Below are 9,782 nucleotides of genomic sequence, written 5' to 3'. Positions count from 1 at the left end.
TCAAATGCCTTCATTGCATGTAAGGCCAGGGACAAGGGCACTGCTTTCTACAACAGCAGGAGACCTTAAACTCTCAAAAAACATTTACAGGGTCTGGGGCCTCAGGGTTACTTCAGGCTCCCAGTATCAGAGCCAAAAAGTTTCCTTTACACTATCCAGAGCATACCTAATCACAGAAGAGAGATAGAAACAAGGGAAAGCTAAAAAAGGTAGGTCTCTACTCAATCAAGTATGCTTCCCTCCCTGAGAGCAGGCCATGCCTTGCTTTGCCCTCCTTCCCTTCCACAGTACCAGTTATAATAAGTAGTATTCAAATTCATCTGGTTCCCCTATTCTCTAGCAGCTGCTTTATCAGCCTTAAACAATGGCCTAAACCACAGAGTTTCTGAGGCTTAATCTCCAAACCTGCACTACAGTTTTGCTACTGCCCATGCCTCCAGTAGTTCTGCCTCCGTAGTCTCCTTTTATAGGAAAGTCCAACTGCTCAGCTGCCCTCTGTTCCCTAGAAATCCCCCTACCTGGAAAGAGGGGTAATGTACAGCTGAGGCTCAGAGGGGGTTAATCTACCTTTATTCAGCAGAGTAGTTTCCACCTTGTGCTAATTGCAGCACAAACTCTAAAATGCATGGGCTGAGCCCCTAATTATGCCTGAAAGAAATTTATTAACACATGTGACTGACCATAAGGGAATGATCCACCATCTTAGCCTTGCATAGAGGACACGCAGCCCAAGGCTTTTATATACAGGTGATTTTGGTAATCCTACCAAAGATAGTGTGAAGCACAGTTTTCGGAGGGTAGGGACTCTTGTTTTTTTTTCCAGACATCAGAGATTTTATGACTGGGTTTTTTTCCCCTCAGATGTTTTCTGAGTTTTGCCCTTGGAAACTCACTAGTAATTGCTAGTTCCTCAGGAATTCTGGCTTTTGTTCTGTTGAGATAAACCAGCAAAGTGGGAGGAAAACCGGCTCCACATTAGCATTTAGCTGATGCTGCTATAAACGACATTTTTGGGGCCACCTTCTCCCTGTTATTATAGGGCTTAGCACATTTTGAATGTGTGTGCTTTGACTCACCTCAGATGAAGCCCCAGCTGTGTCCGCTGGTGGTCCAAGCCGGAAGAGTCACTCAGCTCTCAGTGAGAGGCATCATATCTAGGGCACACTGGGTCTGAGGTCACGAGAAGACATGGACACTGTTCCCATTTGTTGGGACATCAAGGGCAGAAATCTCAGAGAACTGAGTGATTTTTTTGGAGGTCCTATAACCTCCCTTGAGGCACACAAGGCACTTGCTCCTTTGGTGTTTGGGGAAGATGGTGGACTTGGTAGGATGCTGCTGAATTCTCCTCTACTACATCATTAATGCAGTTGCTTTGGGAGAGAAAGGGGAAGAAACCCCCAGTTAAGTGGAAATGCTGACAGAGTCCTGATATCCAGATGCTTCCTCTGAGAGGAGAACTTTGCTACTGGGGTCAGCTCAGCAAGCAAGATGCCATTTGATTAGTCAGTTGTTTTCTGGCAGTAGGGCCAGAAATGATTGCAAACTGCAATGCCTTTGGCCAAACATTTGAGAGATTGCCACATTATGTATTTATTAAAGGAGTGAAGAAATTTGAACTGGATAAAAATAGCAAGGCTTGGATTAGAAAGTGGCTGGCAAATGAGGAACAGAGGTTCACTGTTGCTTCAGGATGCCTAGTGTTGCCAGGAAATCCTGCACAGCATGGATATGGGTCTGTTGAGCTGGAGTGGAGGAGACACATAAGACACAAAACTGGCCTGAGGAAGCACTACCAGGTCTTTTGGATGATGGACTGATGTCTTGGTCAAGAGAGGTAGTAGTACACCAATGAAATAAACTCTCTCTGGTAGAGGCTGCACACAGATCCGCTCTTTGCAGCCCAGCAAAGTTAGAAGACGTACCTTTGGAGGTGAGGTACACACTGGGGTCTGCTCTTCTGCCATGCAAGATGGGAAGTTCACTCTCTAAATGATAGTGAAACAGTACTAATGGTCGTCACACTACTTATGCTGAAAACATCCCCATTAAAATGTCCGTTGTGAGACTTTTTGTAGTCAAAAGGGAGTTTTCCTTAAGAACTGATGCTTCCTATCTCCCGTGGTGTTTCTAGTATGTACTTAAAATGGAAAAGGGGACTGGAAGGCTGGAGGGTCTAGTCTCCTCAAACCTGTGTTTTTGCTCCCTCTTCAGATGGGTCGAGTATCCCCTTGCAATGGAGGTACCAGTTCAATCTCTGGTGCCAGTGTAGTATTAGTTCAGCTCTCAATGGAGTTGCTCCCTGAAGAGAGCCATCACAATTGCTACAAAATTGCCCTTTGGGATCCAAGACTTGGAGTTAATTTCTCGTTCCTACTCGGAAGAAAGCTTCTAGCAGGCAATGGAAACGGCACACACATTGTGTCTGAGGTGCAGTGCTGCCACTTGGAGGGCAGTCACCTCCCCTCAGAACAAAGAAGTTACATCTTCAGTCCCTGCAAAGACACAAAATGGTTTTATACATGCACACTTTCCTCTGTCACTTCTTATCTCATGTCTGATCTGGAGTCAGTATGGCCAAAAGATTGTTCACATAAATTGTTTCATATATAGACTTGGATGCTTCTATTAAGATAATGAGTGAAGGCTGCCATCAGGATCAAGGTCTCCATTGTTCTGGACAGTACCTATACTACATTCTGTATCTCCACACTATGAGACACTCACTGTCTCCAAAAACTTACAGTCTAAGTAGAATTTGAATGGGGAGGGAGACTAAGGCATGTAAAAGAGGAGTAATTTATCCATGATCAAAGGCTGAGCTGGAATTAGAGGAGCCTGTGTCCCGGGTGGGATCTGTTATCTCCTCTTAGCATAACCACCTACCAATGACTGACACTATCTGTAAATACTCATAATAAAAGGCATCCCAGAAACAAGACACGTGTAATTTCTTAGGACATTCTGTTCTTCCTCTGGTTACAATCCACGGGCATGTAAGGGCTGTTCCAGCAGCTGCATGCAAGGCTTCGGACGTAGCAAAAACAGGCGGACCGTGGTTGTAAGAATGACTCCTGTCATATGCAATCATCTCTCAGCACACCCTGTGGTGCTAATAAAAAAATCCTTTCACAGAGTGCACAGTGTGCATAATTAGCTGGAGTAAGAGCCGAGGCAGCATTGCCATCCTGGAGTCACACAGGGAACTGCAGGTGCAATGTGTCTGAATTACAGATTCCTCTTCGGTCACCCTGATGGCACGAGGTCTGAACTATGTTGCCATACTTCTGAAAACTGAAGAGAGGAAAGGTTGGACTCTGTCTCCAAGGAGGTACTGCAATCTGACAACACAAAGTCTGGGAGTTAGCACATCTTTCACAGTGGCAATGAGTAAGGATAAAGCTAAGTAAAGTACATTATTCTGAAAAATACCACCCTGTGATGGATAAATATAAACATTTGTATAAAGAAACTATATAAAAAGTTTCTTCTAATGTGGTGGTTGGGGTTTTTTGCCACCTCCTCTTGCATATGTTAATGTGAAACCAGTGCAAACTTTGCTGTTGATTTTCATTCTGACACCAGATAGAGGTTCCCATATAAATGTCAATGTTTGGGAAGAGCTGACTTTATACAGGATCCTCTTGTGCTCCTGAGGTACTGCCGTCCCAGTGTACTGGGGTCTCAGCACACAGCAACCTCTGTCTGGAAGCCAGGATGTTCTTGCATCTTCTGCTATAGGGTACCTTCCTTCTGAGCAGTGATATGTTGTATGGGCACCCTCAGCTCCCTCTCCTTCTCCTATTAGCAGGCTATACCCTGGTCTGTTTTCAGCTCAGATGTACCATATGAGACACCATGTGGCTGCCTGAATCTGGGCAAGGCATTATCTGTGTCATGCCTCAGTTACCAGCCTCTAGTCAACAGCTGACACTTTGTAAGTATACCAAGAGGTTGTAGTGGCCCATGTCCTGGGATGCTGCAGTGATGGAGGTGAGATAAGGATGACTTTGTAAAACATTTATACAAAGCAAGCCTGACTGCTGTCAGTTGTGACAAATGAACATAACCAGCCAAAAGTTTGTCACCATGTATTGACTCCCCTCAGCAGCACCTGACACCACAAAGCCATCTTTCCTTTGAGTGACAGTCAAAAAAAGCTTGTTACTTTTAGCCACAATTCTCTTTCCTTCACTGTCTGCATCTCTGGTCTTTAGGACTCGGGGAAAATCTTGATTAGGACACAGACCATGCTCTTAACTTGTGACCAAAATATCTGGTCCATTTAAATGGGAAAAGAAACATCTCCTTCAGAGAGCATTGTGCTTCAATAAAGCACCTCTTTGTGGTGGCCCACATCAGTGGTGAAACCTTGTCCAGGCTCGCAGTATGAAAGCCAAGGGGCTTGTTCCAAACAGGCAAAAAAAAGCGATGCTTTATTATTTACACCTCTTTCTTGGGACACTTATAAAAGGGGTAAGGGTTGTCCAACAACAGTCTGTCTGCAACATTTTTCCAACAACCATCAATAAAAGTGCTTCATGTTTAAGATTGTGACAGAAAGATGGATAGTAGCTCTGTCAGCAATGGCATTTGCAAAGGATTGGTGATAGATTTTGTGGTGCAAGTTTATCCTGACCATCTTGGAGCTGTTTCTTCATCTTGGCTGCCTGATTCAGCCTCCAAGCTCATCATCATCACCATTTATTGGGACTGGCTGACAATTCTGACAAAAGAAATAGTCCTAGTCAATGCAGAGGACACTGGGTAATGCTGGAACTGGAGCCAGATCCTGCACTCTGGGTTTTATGGGGAAATGATTCAGCTTTCCTTACAGCTCACTGGGAACCACCGCACCCCATGGGCTGATCTGATGTTCACCACTAAAATGCAGCCACTCCCAAGGAGAAGAGTAGCGACAAGTATTACACACAAGGCCAAGAGGAGTCCTTGGCCAAGGACAGAGCAAAAAGGATCCAGTATTTTAATGCACAAACACTAAATGTGTGAGATCTCTCAGGCAAACAGCCAGGACCCACACTCAGGAAGTTTTGGTCAACACGGTGAGGCCCTATATGCCTGCTCAGTCTCACTACGCCCATAATTTCTGGCAAGCCTTTTGACATTTGGTGTTCACTGGAAAGTCCAATTGCCTGGAGCCTAGGACTGTCAGCTTGCCTTTCATGAGAGAGAACAGCATGTTCCCAGCTCTGCCATTTCCAGAGGAAACAAGCCCCAAGAGTATCTTAAAGACTTGGACACAAATAGCTCGCACTGTGTATTGTTTTCAAGCTGGTCTCATGATTTTACAGGTCTGACTCATTCTGGATAAATGCAGAAGGTTAGTCATGATAGTCAGCTGTAGGCAAAGAGGAAGGACCTCACTGGACTTACCCCAGAGCAGTTTTCATTGCTACTGTACGGCAAAGAGCTGAGCCAGTTTTGCTGGCCCCTGACCTTGGGGTTTGTCCCAGGTTTGTCAAGGGGCACCGAGAAAGTGTGGATACAGATCTATGCATGCCACTGTCAGCCTTACATCCAGGTTGGTGAGCATCTACTTGTCCCTGAGCTAAGGCCAGGTGTTGGTAGGAGTCTTGTGGGCTGCCACAGTAGCTGGCTGTGGGAAGTGTGCTGCAGCACATGGGTGGTGGCTGCACCGTGGCACTGCTGACCCCTGCCCGTGGGCACAGCCACCAGCAGCTCCACACCACTGCTGTGATACAACCAGTCAGAATCATCTTTGGACTTTACCTACTCAGAGGCCTCAAGATACTTGGTCTGGAGAAGCAGGGAGGAGGAAAGGAGAACTTTTAGGCTTCGATCTTGTTCAGAGCCTGTTGTCTGTGCTGGACACGGCCATGTCTAACACAGCAGTATTTCCCTGCACCCCTGCAATTCAGGAATACTCTTCCACAGCAGTGCTGAGCCGCAGCCCAGCCACAGGCCAAGCTGGGAGCACCATCTGCCGGCTTTGACACGGCAGGCTGGCTCGTCAGAGGGACAAATTACAGGGTAACACAGAGCTGCATGTGCCACTGCACGGTCATTAGACTGCATAGCAAATTAGAGATGAAAAAGATCACAGAGTTGGACAAATCCCTCAGCTAAACCTCCTCCTGTCAGCCTCACAAAAGGGACTCCAAACCAGTCTGTCTTTCTGCACTAGAGCCGAACAAACTGACTTGGGTGAAGGAGATCCAGCTGTAAGTTAGCTGGAGTTATTTAGGGCTCTTGCAGAGCTTGTGAACAGTTTCAGCTAAAGAAGTTTGAAGCATGTCACTGGGCAGTCTTCTTAAGGCTTAATTCTTACAGCTCAAAATGTAGTTTTGTTTACAAATATTCCTGATAATAATATTGAGGGGAGCACTGGGAGCCTGAAAGGGAAATGAAATTTATGTCTCTGGTGCAACAGTGGATCTGTTTAAGCAGCTCCCATGTAGATTTTTCTTGGGTTCTTCAGGTCTGCCAAAGACCCAAACTAACAATTACTTACACCACACAGCTCAGCTGCCCCATCTCCCTGCTGCCCCTGCCTCATCCTCTGGTCCACAGAGTTCCATGTACCTCTCAAATCCATAGCCCTTTCCTCTTCCAGCTACTAATCCTTCTGGCCAGTACAGAAGGATTCCTCTGCCTTTTTTCTTTTTTTTTTTTTTTTTTTTGTCACACCCCAAATCCTCATGTGGAGGGCCAAGTATGTTTCCCCCTTGAGAGGGAGAGCTCTCGTGGGTGCTGAAGGGAGGCTCCTTTTGCAGAACTGCCCACACTGATGCCTGTGACATTTATATCCCATGACCCCGATCTCATCTGTGGTGGCCCAAGCAAGGCTCTCTGAAGGATGTTGGCTGTGTCCAGGACGAGTAGTAGCATATGGCCTGGGCTCCTGGTCCCCAAAGGGCTGTGCTGGGGAGCACTGCAAATGCCACTACATATGGGACTCGGGCTTTTCTTTGGGGTGTGGGGGGACAGGAGTGGGGTGTGGCTGGTGAGCTGCCAGGGTGTGCTGCTAGACCTGGGAGCTCAGTATGGTCCCTCTCACCTCCAGGGGTTATGCCACCAACTGCTAGCCAGCCAGGAATGTGCTTTCACTTGCTCAGTCCTGCTCAACCTAATTACACCTTCCTGGTGTGCTGCACATAATTTCCCTCCCACCCCAACTGTCCTTTCTCTCCAAGCTGATCCTGCTTATCCTTTAGCGGCACACCACCTTCTCACTTTCCTTTCATTTTCATCCCCGTACCCACCTCTCAGAACTTTTTTTCAGAGCTCTCAGCTGCTTAGTTTGTGAATGCTGGAAAAAAGATGCACTGGACTCGTACTTGCTTTCTGAACTGTTATAAAAATGTATTATAATATTGGCTTCTCGCAAAGTATTAAGGTAGGTATTATATAATGTTAGAAATGCTATTTGCTGTGTGGATGTAGTTTTCTCTCTTTTTAGCAAGAATGTTAGCAAGTGTGAGCAAGTCCCAAAGCCTCCTCCGCCGGGAGACCGGGAGGCCAGGAGAGTCCGAGAGCCGTTATCACCGCTCTGCCCGGAGAGACAAAGAGGCCCAAAGCTGCAATCAGCCCTGACTGTCTGGAGAATTAAGAGATCCACCCTACCATCGACTCTTACCTAGTGGGCCCAACCCCAAGAATCAAAAGAAATAAAACCACAAGGCAGAAGACTACGCATGCTCTAAAAAGGCGGAACCAAGGAGTGGCCATGCAAAACAGCTCCGGGAAAAGTTTGAATATGAATAGAGAACAGACAGTAAAAATGGTATAAAAAGGACTCACCTCGAGGATCAGGTGTGCTCTTGGCAGAGCACCAAGGCACCCGGCCGTTACCCCTTTGCTTTATTTTATGTGTCTCTTATTGTCTTTATATTAAACCCTTTAAATTCTCACAGGAGAGTGAACCTCGTTTTTCACATGAACTCTCAAAAGAAATACTTTTTTTGGCCAAGACAGCATGAGCCTGTGCAAGTCACTTTCACAGCAAGACCATTCCTTTAGTACTGTAACGGAGAACATGTGATAAAGGAATCATTGTAGCTCATACTATGGATGAACCAGAGATTTTGAAGTGCCCTAAACTCACTTGCTGCAGGGCACAGGCAACTTCTACATACCATGACTAAAGAGGATGTTTTCCTAAAGATCTTTGCCTTTCCCTTGAACCTGGCTGCCTTGAATGGTGGCTGGGGGGCCAGCCTAGGAAGCAGAGCACTGGATCTATCTCCTAACCACTGCCTGGCTCACTCCAGGCCTCAGTTTTGTATCCTGTGAAATGAGAAAAGTGGGGAGCTGTTTCACTGAGGTACTTTCACTGCAGGTGGAAAATGCTTTGTAGATGTCCTTGCCTTGAGCCCTGAAGCAACCCTCTATAGCCATTGCAACAATTCTGACCCTTTTGATGTGATTTTCCTTAAGCTTTTCTCCAACAAATGAAGAACAGCCCAAAGCTCTGACCCTTCTGCCTTCTCCACAGCTGGACAGAAGTCACTTCCTATGATGTGTGACAGATGCGTCCACAGTTCACTGCAGTGGACAAGGATCTACTGAGCTGTCCCTGCATGAACCCTCTGGAGAACCTACAAATGTGAGGGTACTTCCAATACTGGTAAAGCACAAGCAGACCTCACAGGAAGCTGTCCTGCATGTGTCACCCCCCCAGAGAGCAGCATTAGGGAACAGTGTTAGGTTACAAAATCAAGCTTACAGCAAAGAGGGCATACTGTTGTTGGTGTGTTCTGGTGTGTCAGTACTGTCTTTAATGGCACAATCTCAGACTGATACAGCTAAACACAAAAATAAACAGAGAGACTTCTGGGTATACCAGCACATTTCCTGCCTTTTCAGAGCCAAAATGCTAAAAATCCCATGTTTGCTTCCATTGCATGCCATTCCATCTCATTAAAGCTACTGCATTTCTCCAGCCTTTATTTGGTTTTGTTTCTGGAGCCACTTGACTGAAGAAGCAGAATAGCACAGGGCATGTTCAGCACAGGATTGTGAACAACATGTACACATGTTCTTCTTGGGGCGCAGGTGGATATTTTGACAGGCTTTAGACACTATTGAAGCTGCATTTAGCTGGTCCAAAAGGCAAAGCCGCAGTGGAGTGAATTGAAATTCATTTACTGCACTGGAAGCTGGACCTTCCTAAGACTATTTCAGCCCTTTCAGGTTTGAATTCTGTGTGTTGCCTAGACAAGATTAATTTCCCTTTATTTTGATCTCATACCTTTTACATATAGTTTAACAAAAGAAATGTCAAATTCTTTCTTGACCTTTTTAATGGCTATTTGTTTTGACAAATCTGTCCTTTGGGCACTTTGCATTGACACCAAGAAACTTTCGAGATATCTGTGAGCCAGACTTGAAATTATTACCCCCCCCTTCTTAACCTCTTTTTTCATATCCATCAGTTGCGTTGCTACTGGGGTGGAAGGCAGCAGGAGTGTTAAAGGCCTTATTTTTCACCTTTTCTCTGGTTTTCGTGATTACTTGTACAAGTTCTTTTACGATAGTTCAGATTTTCTCTGTACTCTGGAAATCAAAGCTAGACGTATTATATTAAAATTTTGTGGGGTTTTTAATTTTTTTAAAACAAACTGGAAACAATTATTGCAGTTGGTGGCAGGTTCTCTATCTGCTGTTGTCCTCAAGCCCTGCCTGCCATTCTGGGAGATGAACAAACAATCAAACACATATTACAGTACTCAGTGCAAAGGTCAGAAGATATCTGTATTGGCCAGTGGGTCAAGTGGGGTAAGGTACCAGTCCCGGCCATA

The sequence above is a fragment of the Corvus brachyrhynchos genome, unplaced genomic scaffold (assembly GCF_000691975.1).
Source record: "Corvus brachyrhynchos isolate BGI_N302 unplaced genomic scaffold, ASM69197v1 scaffold61, whole genome shotgun sequence".
Lineage (NCBI taxonomy): Eukaryota > Metazoa > Chordata > Aves > Passeriformes > Corvidae > Corvus > Corvus brachyrhynchos.
This window is presented reverse-complemented; position numbering follows the sequence as displayed.